Below are 15,898 nucleotides of genomic sequence, written 5' to 3'. Positions count from 1 at the left end.
AAAGAAAAAAAAAAAAAAAAAAAAAAAAAAAAAAAAAACACAATTAAATCCAAAACCTTATGGAAGAACTGGGTCTTTCCCAGTCAGGTGGGAGCATGGTGGTAGCACTTTGAATCTCAGGTCAGTGTTATATGCACTCACCTCTATGTGTCTTTAACTCTCAACAAAGCTGTAAACATGGATTTCATAGACTGTTTGTGTATTATACACATGTACTAAACATCATCAAAATTCTTGTTAAAGAAAAAATAGAAATTCCTGGCTTTATTTACTAGAAAAGAATGTATGAAATTGTGAGATGTAAATGTTGTATGTTTTTCGTTCTTAAGAAACACTGAATTGCATGGTTTCTGAAAGTCCAAATTGGTAATCTGTTTGAGATATCACCAGCTTTCAGGGGGTGTATTTAATCAAAATGTTATTATTTGCAGGTTTCCTTCTATGTTAGAAGACACAAAGCTCCTTGTTGCAATGTTTTCTGTTGGTGACTGGATGCCTCCAGGGGCTAATGAGGAGATGTAAAACTACAGTGAACCCAGTGACCATTTCAAATCTAGGCCTAGTAAGTATTGTTCATTTGATGTTTAATCTTGTATCTGATCAAAGTAGATGTTGTTCATTTAGTCTTTAGTCTGGTATCTGTCTGATAAAAGCATGTGAGGAATGAGTTGACAGCATCACTGCAATTTGCCAGGCAGTTGTAAGAAATCATGTCCCAAAATGATGTATTTATTTGGTAGCACCTGTGAAGAAGCTAGCAACACACCAGGAACAGAAATCCTGTCAGCATTAGTCAAAGGACTAAAACACTCAAAGGAAAAGAATAAATACGCTGGGCTTATTCCTGGTTTTCTTCCTAAAGAACAGCACTTCTTTGTTCAAATAACATCTGAGAGTTTAGTTAAGCAGTAGAAAGGAGGTGGCTTTATGAACCAAAGACAAACGCACATCTAGACATCTTCAGAGCAGATGGAAATTCCTGTATCACCCACGTACAAAGCACATGAGGCTAATTTCAAGCCCTGGGGAAAGAAAAATACCAGAGCTTCCAACACCTCTGTGCCTCATCCCCAGCCACTGAGGAATATGGTGCAACTGCAAGGTTAAAAATAAGTGGGCCCTAAGATCACGTTTCGCACTTGTCATAAAGACAACATTTAATTTTATTTACCTCTAGCTGATTTTCATAATTTTTTGAGAGGATCACCATCAGGAAACAGTCAGGCCCTCTTCTCACCCCTTGCAAGACTCTTGTTTATCTCAGTTTGAATCCTTTTTTGCCATAATTCAGAGACCTTTTCCTTTCTTAAAACTGGAAAAGGAGGGATCACAAGTCAGTTTCTTTGAGAAGCTTCATGTTCTCTGCACTGCCAGGAGGGGCAGACCTGTGCTCTGAGCCTGAGCGCCACGCTCTGTCACCAGAGCCCAGCCAAAGCAGCCCCCAGTGCCCCACAGGGCAGCTTTGCCCAGCTGCACACTTCCCAGGGACTGAAAATGCAGCTCAGTATTGACAGCTGTCCCAGGCTTGTTAGGCCCAAAGCATCCACATTTGGTGTGGCAAGGACTTGAATTTTCTCCTTTTTTTCCCTAATTCTCTTTAAGTTAGACAAACTGTAAGGGGATGAATATAAACAAGGAGCGAGTAGTCTGTGTAGTATAAGAGCAAACATTATAGATTATGAGCTGAGGGACAGGGCTCAAAAGGCAGCAACTCAGAAGCCAGTCAGAATCATCAACTAAATTTTTCTTTACTTACTTTAGGGTTTTTAGTGGCCTCTGGAAGGACATCAACAAGATTTAGACAGAAGCATATCACTACTGTAATGAACACAGACAAAAAAATTGAGAAACTGGAACTGGAAATGCATTTGCAATACTTCTCTGGGAATTACCACTATAATTACACCAGTTTAGAAAGCAATACCTTTGTAAGTGCTTTTACCCCATCATGTATCACACGAGGGATTATAGCATTTTAATGACCTTGGTGGCTAAATTGTACAATATCTATAATAGTATGAAATCTAGGAGAATTTTTGGCCCCATTGAGGCCATAGAAAATCTCCTACTGGCTTTGTTGGAGCCAGCAAAATCCATCCTAATTTTTCAGATGGCCAGCTCCAGCCACATAAGGGGCTTGTATTTTCCCCACACTCTTGAAATAAGAGTGAACTGATACTTTTCAAATACTTATGCTACAAATGCCCTGAATTATATTTCATGAAAGATGTTATGACATGGAACACACTGTTTCTTCATGAAACACACACCTTTTAATAGCAGTTATTGAGAGGGTGATACATACATCGCTATTTCTCCTGTCACCAAATGAAATGAAATTCATAGATCTGCTCTTAGCTAAAGGGATACACATTTTATGGCTAAATAAGGCCTTGAAAATGAAAATCTTCTGCCCTTCTCAGGAGGATATAGATCCAAATTAAATGAGCAAGTTACATTAACGCACCTGTAAACCTTGAAAAGCGTGTATTGGCTTGTTCATTGTTACTATAGATAATAAACTCACCCATCAAACATCTAGAGAGCAAGCCAAGGAAAACAAATGTCACCCTGCCTTAGCTTCCCTTATATGTTTTCTGTTTTCTGAAATTGAACATATCTTCTGTAGATAGGACTATAAGAGATTGATAGATGCCTTAAGATCGGTTTGCACATGAAAAGGTAATAATTGATCCCCGGCCACTTCACGAACCAGCATTTAGTGTGTTGTGCAATTTCAGAAATAAATCAGAATAACTACCTGAAGAATAAAAGGAGGTAAAAAAGCTCACTTTCCTTCAGTTTTAGAAAATATATGTTGTGTTAGGGAAGGTGTTAACTGACAACATGTTTTAACTGACATGGCAATAAATATGACCAAGCACCAGCATTTTCTCCAGTGTGCAAACTGCCTTTGCAAGAGCCTGGAGAGATTCCTGCTGGTCTCTGCAGGATTTGGCTTGAGCTCCTCTGCAGGAATTAGTTCATGCCAGTGGAAGTAAATAGGCCCTTGGGGGTGCTGCTGCTGCCATTGAGGTATTTATTTTTATAATAACTTGTTGGCTGGTACAGAGATAGGAAGTCACAACCACAGCTCTTGCATGCACAACTCCACACCATTCATCCTGATCAGTTAGAGCCCTTTCTGAAGATAGAAATACTAAGAGCCATAAACCTGAGGGACTAGCTACCAACACTTCCTGCACCCTGATGGCTACTGGCCACTCCTCTGGGAGCAGCTTCTTTCCAGTGCTCTGCAGTGACTGCTGGTGCCTCCCAGCCACCAGCAGCCAAAGCCGACCCCTTGGACCACAGGGTAATGTGCAACGAGGGCAACAGATCACAGGGTTTTTCTGACTCATACAGAGCCAGCAAAATACATTTCTTAGGAAGGAGCCTCCCTTACTATTTACTGTTTCCAGTGTCTGCTCACACTGTGCTTTATTCAACAATATTTTCTCTAGCTTGGCCCCTTCCTGGCTAACAAAGCCCAGTTCTGTCTGAGAAGCTCTTCTAATTTCCAAAATTGTCCCAAACAAATTACTCTGTTCTTACTTTCAAATCAGGTAGGAAACACTACCAGATTTCACTAGCATGCTCTTCCCTTGCCAGACATGAATTCATAACTCGGAGAAAACTGAAACGATAATAAGACTGAAAGGGCCGGTGATAATGACACAGCACTTCCACATCACGTGTGCTCTTTTATCAGCACTTACAGACTTTTGAACACAGAGTGGAGCCCTGTAGATTTGGCTGGTTTTCACATTTTAAGAGTTGTTTTCTCACTTATTTCCTGGTTTTTTTACCAGCAGGCCCAACCGCATCCAAAACCTAGATAATAGTTGAGTCAGTGTCTCTGCCAGCTTTGTTTAAACTCCCTTTTCTACACTTTAAACAAGGTTGGAGCTCCACTTATTCCCTTTCTGATACATAACTTAAGCAGAACTTGACTTGAGGCCAACAATATCTAAGAAAGGAGGCAGAAAGCTTGGGCAGAATAGGAAATAGGTAATTTTGCTGCTGTTGCAAGTGCCGGAATATAGATGGAGCATTTTCTAATAACTTTCTCCAGCTGCCAGTTACTTGTTCAAAATGAAACACATATACTGCAGGGGGAAGAAGGCTGATGTGTTTTTAGGTTAAAAGAAATGTTGTCCAACATCTGTTTGCCACATGGCAGCCTTAACCAAAAATTTTCCCTCCTCCCAGCCATTGCTTGCCTTGCTATGCACCCATTGGTTGCCTTCTCCACTCCAGCAGTGGCTCTAAACCTACTGATGATTCCAGAATCTGTAGGCTTCACTTTGTTCTCACCCAGCCCAAACTCCCACTGGAGTTCACCCAGCAGAGCATTCAAAAAAAGGGACTGAGAGCCTCAAAACACAGTTCAGAGCGCCAGAGTCCTCTGAGTTCCAGCAGGAACCAAACACCACTTCAGTAGGTGGCCTCCATAGAAAATCATGAGCCCCCTGAACACTCACTCAGCCACACAGCAAAGCCTACGTTGGACAGCCGTAACACCTCCATGGTTTGTGAACAGAAAACATCAAAGGGCCCTGAATCCCAGAGTCCTAGCTCCCTCTCCTGGCAGAGCACCGCACTGGGAACAGGAACGGGGTTCTCCCCGGCACAGCAAACCTGAACCCCAGCTGCAGCTCTGCCGAGGAACTGTGCCCTTCGTGACCAGAGGCTCCTCTCTGCAAGGAGCCCAGTGGCAATCACGCAGCTCAGGCTCTACCAGCAGATTAATACAGGATTAGCAAAGGCAAAATCTATTCTAGTGAAGAACATCTGTGACATAGCTTTAGCTGCATAAAAAATATGTACTTGAGCACAGATAAAACTTCATTGCTGTGCATTATCTGCAGTCCTTAAGGTTGGGGGTAGTGCAATTTATTCTCTAATACTCTGTTACCAGACTGACTCATGCAACTGTGCCATGTTCCTCTCCAACACCACAGCCTTCTTCTGTTAGCTGTTTCCTGTACACACTGAGCCCACAGAGTGCCTCCCCAGACTGCAATTTTCTCCTTGAGAAGCACACATCTACAGGCTAGATGAGAACCTGTCACTGTGGCATGTCGTGTGCAACACCAGGGACCACAGTAGCAGTCTCCAGTCCTTCAGGAGCATGTGGCATTTCGGTATGGGAAAGAACAGCTATTGCCTGTCAATCCAGAGTCGCTTCAGCGACATCCCTGCTTAGTGAAACACATCCTGGCACTACATCCTGGGTCATCATGGCAGTGACAGCAGCAGAGGTGGCAGTGTGACACCTGCCTTCATGGCCCAAGGCTGAAGCAAGGTCCTTCTCAGCCAGCAGCACGTGTCTCCACAGCTTCAGGGAACAAGCTGGCTCCTAATATGCAAAAGACAGCAGAACTCACCCCAAGCACACAGGCCACTGAGAAAGACCCAGGCTGCAAGCCATGTGCATGAAGTTTGGTCATCTCAGCCATTGACCATTAGCACCCTGCATTGTGCACACCATCAGTTTATTTCTGCAGTTTTGTTTCACTTATTCAGCCACCATTGGTGGCTGAAGTCCACTGAATGTCTCCCTAGCAAGTGGGTGGGCTGGGATGCCAGGAACAGGAACAGGACCTTCTCCACTCCTGCTATTTCTATGGAGAAAGTGGGAGAAAGGTTTTCTGCACAAGTAGAACAGCAGGTCTCTCTTAGGGCTCTTTCAGTCTTTGGCAGTGAGGTTACAGCTCTTGTTTACGAGGAGCTGGAGGCAGCTCACAGATGTGCAAGCTGGTTTCTGCTGTGGTTATGTTTTTGTCTAGCTTTCACACTGTTGCAGTTTTCCCAAGACAGGTCAGTGTCTTACTTCAGGAAGCCCCTTCAATCTCCAGCACCAACTACAGGTCCTGCTTAAATGGTGAAGCCTTATGTTCTCAGAGGTCCATAAAGCAAAGCTAAAGATGCACAGAAGACATTCAGTTAAGCCAAAGCTGTGGCTCATAAATTATTTCACTGTAAGTTAACCATCTCAATTGTAGGAGACTTTCTGTATATTAATCAGAATTAAATTATTGTTTCTTCCTCAGGGAGAAAAAATGAGGTAATGAAGAAGAAAAAGGAAGACAAAGGGAAAAAGATACTTTTGGATATTGCAAAAAATGTCTAAACTTCACTAGCATGCTCATCCTATTTCATGTTAGGTATCATAGGCAACTTCTCTCTTTATTACTATAATGCCAAATTTTCTTCAAGAAACAAAGGTCCTTCCCCTGCAGATGCTTACACATTCCCTTAGTCAGCCCTCAATCCTGCATCCATCATCAGGTTCTGGTTCCATGCTGTTCTGAAAAGTGTTAATTTACTATAAGAAAACTTAAGATTCTTTATGACCTGAAAAGCAGTGGTTTCATTTTTGTGAGGTAGACAGGCCAGTACACTCATACTGGTGCCAGGAATGTTGCTACTGATTGTGCCCACCCAACCATGCTGTATCAACATGTCCAAGACTAGTTACAGCTAATAAGGCTCTGTCTGAAGGGAAAAATGAGTCCAGAGTGAGATTTATGACAATTTCAAGAACAGAATAAGAAATACAAACAGATGAGCCTCAAAGAATGGTAAGATGCTCTTTACATATAAATATTTCAGAGGGAAAAATAAGAAAATAATAGAATGAGCTATAGCAAGCACTTTTTCTAAATAGAGGTTTTCTGCATTTCCCATGACAGTCAGTTGAATGAGGAAAGAAAAAAACAAAAAAGGAAGAGCAGAAACTGCTTGCATCACAGAAAAAAACCTTGAGTGCCAAGAACATGCTCCAGTTTTTTTAGAGATGCATGGCTCTTATCTCAGTCCTGATTCATCACAGCTTAGTCCCAGAATTATTCAGAATTCAAGGACCCTGCTCCTGCGGGGTTAATGGGTTATGTTCAGCATTGAAACCCATGACACAAATAGCTGCTTAATTATTCAATCCAGACAGGATTTAGTGGTAATGGAAATAAAAATAACAATGGCAAAAATTGCAATGTTTTACACTTGTAGTGGAAATTATTTTTTCTTTTAACTGTATAATTCAGGACTGTGCACAGGCAGGAGGAGGCCCATATAAAGGAGGGGTTATGCTGCTTGTGACACAAAAGATTAGCATGCCCGTGACAGCAGAGGAGGAAAAGGAAAACACTGCCATAAAAGTGAGAGTAGAGGTGAAGGATTGTGGTGAATGTGTAATGCACCACTGAAATGATGCAGAAGAAAACATAGCAAACTAAAAGTCTTATCCTATCTACCCTGCTATTCCAAAACACAACTTAATTTGAAAGGAAGAAGCTGCTGTTCTCATTGGCTCACACCGTTTTTTCATAAACACAGGCAAGAAATGCTAAAGCGATACAATTACCATAATTATTATCTTTGTTCAGGAAATGCAGTGGTGGTTTTCCACCCAGAATTTCATTCAGCAGCCCTTGTGGCTGTACCAGTCAGGAGCTAAAGGCACCAAGCACAACTGCTCTGGCAGCAAACACAGGAAATCTGTGCCTCAAATGCACCAGCCACTCAGGATGTCTAAGCAAGTCACAGACACAGGAGCACCTAGAGGTATGGCTCAGTCCTGTTACAAGGAAGTTGTGTGCAGTAACCAAAGATGCAGTGCCAAACCAAACCTGGCAGACATATGGCAGCCCAAGAGCAGGCAAAACCCATGGCAATCAATCAATGGGTCTAAACTGGGGGTTCTGCAAAAGGTCACACTTAGCATTTATTAATTAAGCCCTGTTTTGAAAGCATGCTGTGCAGCAGGGTGGAAATAGGAATCCAAAATAAACAAACAGGATCACTTTAAATGCAAATCATCACTAAATGCAATGCTGCTGTGTACAGGGAATATCAAATTAGGGGGCTAATTCCCAACCCCCAACAGATGCCCCTCTTTCTGCAGCTTCCTAGGGATCAGCTACAGGTAAGGGGTTCCTGTTAAGCCCTGGTTAAGCAGGTATCTCTTTGAGTTTGGATAGGGCTCAGGGTAAAGCAGGCTAAATTACTTGTTCAGTTGATGACACTAGCAGTCCTGGTCACTGCTCTCTTCTCACTCTGATTTGCTTTGGTAATTGGTCTGATACAAGTGGGGTGGGAGTGTGTGTGTTGAGCCAAAACATTTTTTAGCTTAAAAAAAAAGAAAAAATCTTTCACATGTAAAGTACCCAAGCCAGAGTAATTTAAAAGGCTGAATTTGGTTTCAAGATCTAAGTCACTGCCAAATTTCTATCTTCCTCTTGTTCCCCTCCCCATTATTGTTTTTCATCATGTCATTGATAAAGAGGGAAGCAAAAGGAAAAAAAAAAAAGTAATGTCAAAGATGCTAGAATATCTATATACTTGTTTTTGTCTCTCTCTTTAAATATTTGAAAAAGTTGAAGTTTTTAAAACAGATTTTAAAAAAATTGGGCTGTGTTAGCATTTTGATTTGTAATGGACTTTGCATTTTTCACTACTGTATTTTATACTGTGCAGCAGTCAGATGAAAATTGTGTTTGGATAAATTGGGAATAAAAGGACTGTGGTGTGTTTCATAGAATTAACATAAGGGCTGCATTGTCAAACATATTGGAGGCAAGCTAGAGATGATCATTTTGTGTTTGGCACAAAGATAAAGGATTTCTGCCTGCATGCTGCTAGAAGTAAGGGATTGTTCTACAAGTGACAGTGAAGGAAATGGAGTTCTGTTGTTTTGTCACAGGAGGAAAAGGATTACTGTGCAAATGATACTCAAGGAATAGGATTAGACCATGTATGACATGGGAAAGAGGTATATACATCATGGAAGGGGCAGGGCAGTCACTGTGTGTGTTATTTCTCAAGAAATAAGAATATTGTGCCCAGAGTACACCACAGCTGAGACTGGGTGCCACATGCCAGCACTGCTGGTCTGGTGGGTGTCCAGGACTTTCCTTCTGACCTAGGAATCCCAGCCTCCTAGCTCTAAGATAGATGGTTCTTTTCTACATATGAATTGAGGAGCAGTATAAGCCTAGGCAGATTGCCGTTGTTGTTTCCTTAGGAAAAAAGAATTAAATATCAAGCTGCATAAGAAAAATATGAATTAAACAAAAGGTTCCCTTTCTTCATGGCACTGAGAAGTGTTTCAGTCATTGTCTCTGTGAAAGTTGATATTTACATTTCCGCGATGCAGCAGCCATAAAACCACAACTTTTGGCAGTGATAAGATATGATAGGTAACGGAACATGTTTGGGGTGAGGGCTGTGGTACATTGCACGGGTTTTGTATTATGAGAAAGGAGAAGCAACAAGGGGAAGATAGCAATTATTTCTACTTTTATTATGCCAGTTTCTGGTTCAGGACTTTCCAGTTATTTGGAGATTTGTTTGTTTTCTCACAATGATCCTGACATCCAGTTACTCATAACATGTCACTCTCAAGATCCCTGCAACACTTTGTACCAGGAACTGCATTTCGGAAAAGGTGAAGCTGGGGTCAAACGCATTCCTGCTAATTGTACCGACTGCAGGAAAGTTATTCCATGATGAATTTGCCCTCTGAAGTTAAAGGGGGAAGCTGCTAATTGCTTTTAAGGAGGACCCAGAAAAATGTCAGTGGGCTGGCCAAGAACTCCCTGCCCAGGCACACTGCGCATGCTCCCCGGGCACACACGAGATAAGCACGGCTAATCTTTTGGGGGAGTGTGGTGTGTGAGGAGGATGTGCAGCTCAAACTATGCGAGGGCTTAGAGGGAGATGCACGAAAGAACAGATAGAAAATGGGTTTCTGTACATGCATACATTTGGTACTGCTGGTACTCACTGTGTAAAAGAAATCTGCTAGAGTAACCTGATCTTTTCAAAGCTGCCACCAGTGCAGTAGCATGGCTACTGGTTCTTTTCTGCAGTGTTTCTACAACGTTCTGAATGTCCTCAGGCTCCACAAAGCCTACATCTTCTCTTACCATCATCTGACCAGGCAGCATATATGTTTCATCTTGATCTAGCTTTTCCTTGTAGTTTTCCTGCTTATCAAATCTGCAGTCTCTCTTTGAATTGAAAAATTCAGGGCAAGGAGAGACAAATAAAGTCTAGTTTGTACAGAATATCACAGAGCAGTCCTGGCTTATTGATGTGCTGTATCACAAGGACAACCAGACTCTGCTTCTCTGCTAAAATTTATGATTGGGTATATCAAAGTAAGTCTCTACTCATCATCCTGTTTTAATTATTTCCTTTTTTCCACTTTCCCCAGAAACCCTAATTCCCCAAACCTTTCCTATTCAGAAGTCCAAGTTCTGAAAAGTTCTGCAAAGCTATCTTGTTTTGTGAATGTTTCTGTTTCCAGAGTCATCCTGCCCCTTATTGCTGAGAAGTGTGGCCCTGCAAAGGAAGGGTGACTTCCTGGGGCTTGACTAGGTTTGCAGATTCCTACATGAGGAAGTGTATGGGGAAGATCTAAGGTGATCTATTGGCTGGACTTCCTCAAGCCTGGGCTGAAATTCATGAATGAGGGAACTAGATAGAAATTTGCAACATCCTGAGATTCTGAGACTCCGCTTGTCTCAAAGTTCTTAGTGGCTACCTTAGAATATGGAGAAAGCTGTAGCCAATCTTGCTTTAAAAATTACTCTGTTCTTGCAGAAAGAACACCAGGGGTTGTAAATAAGATTTCAGCTGAGAAGAGTTTCTCTCTGAGTTCTTTGAGGGTATGTAGCAAAGTTGTCAGACAGACTTTTTGCATTAAGCTCTGGCTGTCATTTCCCTTTGCCTGCTGGCTGTTGCCACTGGGTGCAAGCTCCCATTTGAAGTTCTTGGCTTTGAGAGGGAACACCTCCTAGAGCTCAGTTAGACTGCTGCAAGCACACACCTTCCAATATGCCTTTGGTCTTTGAGAACGTGAAGGAGGGGAGGAAATTGCCCTGATAATTGAAATTGCTCAGTGAAGTTGATGGGAGACTTTCCCTTGGCCTCAAAAAGAAAGGACCAGCAGATTAATTAATTATGCAAAGGAAAAGGTAGAGTAACACTAGCTAAGAATGAAAAGCTGAGTAATACGTGTCCAGTTTGAAACATGTAACAGGTGAAGGTTACCTGAAAGTGGCTTAAATAAGTCTGTGTTCTAAAGCTATTTCATATAAGAGGTCTGCAAAATATGCATAAAGCCATTTGCCACCATTCCCCTGTGGCAGTGTGTGGTCTGGGCTCAAACTTCAGCATGCATCTCCCAGGAGGCAGGTGCTGGCTGTGGAGAAAGTTTTATGCTGGAATCAGCAGAAACTCAGAGTTTTCACCTCAAGTTTCTCTAGTTTGGTAGCAGTCAATGTTGACTTGAACCTGGTAGCCATAAGGACGATGAACATAAACCCCTCAAATGAAAACTGTGATCACCAGCAGCATGGAAACAGCATCAGTGCTGCCGTGCAAACTATCTGGTGCTACTGGGGAGGAGTGGTTGGCACTGGCCCCATGGGAGCTGTGGTTTGAGGGTGGAAATCTCTTAGCTTATCAGTAGGCCCACCATTTACCAACACTTCTTCCCAGAGTAGAAACAGTGAAGGCAAGCAGCAGTATGGCTGCTTTTCTGTCATCTAAATGCCTAATGAGGATGTTTGCTGGCAAGGAAATGGAGCATGGCCCACATAAAGGTGATTTGGTGGCACTGAGTTCTTCCATGATTTTGCTCTTTCCATGGGCTGATATTTTGCAACCCAAGGTTTCAGTTCAGGCTTACTGTTCAGAAAGACATTTGGAAGCAAGATAGAGGGAAATCTTTTTCTTGTTAACCCACCTGTATTGCAAAGCTTTCTGTTTTCTCTGTTAAAGATGATGAAATTGCTAACCCAAACAGCTCCCTGCCCTTCATTTAGAGATTAGTGACTTCATCAGCACAAGAAGAACAAACAAGAATGCTGAAGAGCTGAACATAGAGCTTGGCAAGTTCAAAGCCTCCCAGTCTGAGCAAGCAAGGGAACACTCACAGCAGTGACAGTATTTTTGTCTCTTTAACAAATGAAGGGACTGACAAGATAGTGATACAGGCTTGGGAACCAATCAGCCAAGCCCATCCCTTGTGTAAACCTAGTATTCTTCCAATTCATACAGTGGAAAAGGGGCAAACAAGAAACATCCTTGGTAGCAAATGTGATTAGATGAAGCAAACAGTGAAGACTCTCCTGTAACTGCAGTCCATCATGCAATTAGTTTCCTAACAGCTTCACCATTCAGACGGCCTCTTACCTGGCACAGAGCCACAGCAGCCAAATAAATCAGCTTTACATACACGACTGTCAGACAGAACTGCAGCCCCAGCCCTCTACAGCAAAGCTGGAAGGTTCAGCTGAAAGGAGGAGAGGCTTGAATACACAGGGGAAAACAATTCAATGAGGAAAGGAGGATGTAGCCAAACAGCCCTGGACAAATACCTGGAGGCATCCAAGAGCCCCCACAGAACAGCAGGGCTTGCAAAAGCAGTTTGTAAGGAAAGGCTCTTGTATCTCTGGCCCTGTCGTTGAGATTAAATGCGATCATTGGGAATAATGGTGAAGTGGAACGCATATTTAATTAGAGAAATCAATGAACCCAAATGATTGGGAGGGGGCAAATCATTAAGATCCAGCTCCTGCTGCCCCTACTCAGCAATATTTCAGACTGCCAGCACTGCAAGCAGGTCGGATGTGTAGCACATCACCAGCAAAGCAGAGTGGCCTTCTGTGGCTGCTGTTTTGCACGTGAAAATGCTGAGAAGGGAATAGGGAGCAGCATGCTCTGGTCATGTGAAAGCTGCCATCTTCAGAAATGAAAGCAATCGGTAGGAAAGAAAGAAATCACACAGCACTGGGGCAAACCTGAAACTCTTGGGCTCGAGGATCAGTCACAAATGGGCACAGTTGCACCACACAGACGCATTGGGAAAGATATTTTCTTTTTCACAGCAGTGTTCCTTTGGAAAGCTGGCTGAAAATTTTTTGACAGAATCCTTTTTGCCTGTAAACATTATTTTGTCAAAAAGATTTACCAGTGTATATGTCAATTACAAAGGGAAACAATCATAGCAGAGATTTTTTCTGAAATGTTTTAGGGCTTATTTCAGTATTGTCATCTTAGTGTTTATTTTCTCTTATAGTATTTTAGAAAGGGTAGGGCAGGAGAATGAGAGTAAAACTCAGCACCTAACTTCTGACTGAGTGCCAATGTTTCATTACACTGGCCATTTTCACTTCATTTTCTTTTGGTTTTATTATACAGTGGAATTTTAAAAAATAATTTCTGTGCAACTGTGTTACTTAGTGCTCATGTAACTCTAGGAAAATGTTTCCTGACTTCATACAAGCAGAATTAAAAGGAGGCCCAGATTATTTTAGGGGCTTAGAGATGAGGAAGCAGAATTGGCATTTTCTGTAATATATGCAAGAGCGGACTGAAAAACTGTGAAGTTTTGCAGTAAGTAACCTTATAAATCTATTTGGTTTGTGGCTGGGAGGGGGAAAGAGATGAAAATTAGCCAATAAAATGCTTCACAAAAATATTAGGCTGATCTGAATCAAGAAAATAAATTATTTAAATTCCTTGGAAAGCTTGGATATGTAACATGCCTTATAGCTCCCTTAGAAAACTGTGGAAAGGAAGGGATTTTCTTGCAACAACATTTTGGGATTAACTGAGCTATTTTGCCCAAGGCATGATTTAAGGTACTTTCTTATTAGGCACAATTCACATCAGTTTTTACATAAGAAACCCCAATCTGCAAGTATTTCTAGTGTAATACCACTGGAGTCAGTGAGTTTACACTGGGGATTAATTTGCTCTCATCCTGTTTCCTTCACTTTATATATTTGCCTTGGAGAACAGAATTACCCCAACTTAGTTATTTATTAGATGCAGAAAATTGGCACTCCTTTGGAAAAGCATTAAAAGCCAATTACAAGAGATCCTGCTCAAGGTGATACCTGTCACGCTGAAGCAGTGCAGCACTCATGATCATTTTAATTGATACTTTTAGATGAAGTGATCTGGCCTGCTGCAAACCAGCTGAATTAAAAATAAAAAGTAGCATTTGCATATTAATAACTAACTTCTCCACTTGAATCCATGCAGGGAACTACCATTGCCTCATACTCCAGATCGTAAAGTACTTCCAGTAATACAAAGACTTTGTACCAGTGTTTGGCTTCTGTGGGAATGGTCTGAGGTTTCCTGAAGACAAGACACACCTCATCTCATGGTAATTTTTCTTTCTTTATCTAAAGCAAATGATTAATTTTTTTTAGCAAGTGAAAAAGAAAATATATTGGCCTACAAATAAGTCTAAAGACTTACAAGAATGTTTCAGTATTGCTAAAATGCTGTTAAACTACTCAGTCATCAGATCTAAAGATATTTTAAGGTATGTTTAATTTAGTGGAAGATGTACCTAACCTTTAAAATTGAGCCAGTGTTCTGTGTAACACTGATCATTTTCAAATTATTGCTGATAAAAATATATTTGTAAATTATTTTAAGTACTTGTTTGTATGTTTTTACTTTTAATTATAAATTTACACATTCTGACGTATTCTAACCACTGGTATTGAAACCAAATCCTCTGGGAGGTAGAACTCTTTACAACAGTCCTGATGCAGAATCCATTAAAACTCTTGGTTTGAATTGCACTGGGGTTTTTTTTACATTTTTCTCTGTATGTATAAACCTAGAAGGTAAAGATATTAATCACAAGAACCAGACTGAGATTTCAAACTTATTTGCAACAGGATAAGTCAAAATAACTTGAATGAGGCAGAGGAAGTTACTCTGGATTTACACTTCACAGTGCAGCCAGTAAAAAATGTGAATAAGTGCCACTTAGGACAATGTTTCCTTATTTTTTCATGTACCTTCAGTGAAGTGAATATTAAATTTTGACCAGAATACAATTTTCTATGGAAAAATGGAATTTTATATAGTCATAAAGCATTCCATCTACCTGAAAGCTGTTTTCTTTAGGAAAATTATTCTGATAGAAATTTTCTGACCTTTTTTATGCCAAACTCACATTTCTTACAAATAAGGTACTCCTCAGCAGATGTTTGTGAGAGACCAAGCCAGTGAGCACACATGTACACATCCCTATCTAGTTACACTTGAGGTTCTTGGTGTAGAACACAGGAAGGATGGGACAGTATCTGAGTTGCTATGAGAGCAGTTGCGGTTTAATTCAGAAAAGTACCTAGATTTTTGATTCCAGAAATAATAAAACCACACCAAATTTCATTTCATACTGAATAAAACAGTACTATTTTCATTCTTAAGGAAACCTTCCTGGACATCCCTTACCCTCACTGTTATGGAGTCTGGTTTCTTTTTAAATAGAAAATTAAAGTTTTGAACTGCATGCTGTAACTATGCTCACAGTTTGAACTGAATTTTATAGGTCTGAAACCACACTTCACAGAGAATAAGCTGATTGTGTGAGAAAAATCGGAGTCTGGGGAAGACTCAGAAGCTTTGGCTGAGGATCAGGTTCACTCTGTGACTGAGGATAAGTCACCTAGAGCAGACCTTCACAGGTATCTGCCTTCCAAAAAAGCAGTATTTTGAAGATCTCAGCCATGATGTCTGTATGAATTCTATAATTACATCTTTGGATAAACAAAGGACCAGCTGAATTAAGGTATCAGTGCAAATCTAAAGAGCAAAGGCCCACCTGACACAGTGCTTGCTTTACTGGAACCAGTGCAGGCAACACCTGATAGTGTTACCATGTAGAGTATTTCCATGTAGAAACCCTCATTCCCCAACACACAGGATTTCCTACAGAATACTAAACCCGTTTATTTTCCCATGCCATGTGCACCTCCTATTTTCTGGATGCAAGGACCAGCAGTGCCCAGTCCTGGATCCTTCTCTCGCTTTGTGCGCTGCCGAGGGCCGGGCCCGGGCAGAGCTCCCGGGG

General features: G+C 41.4%; 1 long non-coding RNA gene across 1 annotated transcript; it reads left to right on the top strand.

The window, feature by feature from the left end:
• The first annotated feature begins 455 nt into the window (after positions 1–455).
• Positions 456–15,499, top strand: LOC121356662. Its single transcript, XR_005955604.1, has 3 exons — positions 456–562; positions 14,065–14,191; positions 15,377–15,499. It is a non-coding gene; the product is annotated as an uncharacterized LOC121356662 (long non-coding RNA).
• Positions 15,500–15,898: the final 399 nt, after the last annotated feature.

The sequence above is a fragment of the Pyrgilauda ruficollis genome, unplaced genomic scaffold, assembly GCF_017590135.1.
Source record: "Pyrgilauda ruficollis isolate IOZ18807 unplaced genomic scaffold, ASM1759013v1 scaffold11, whole genome shotgun sequence".
Taxonomy (NCBI): domain Eukaryota; kingdom Metazoa; phylum Chordata; class Aves; order Passeriformes; family Passeridae; genus Pyrgilauda; species Pyrgilauda ruficollis.
This window is presented reverse-complemented; position numbering and strand designations above follow the sequence as displayed.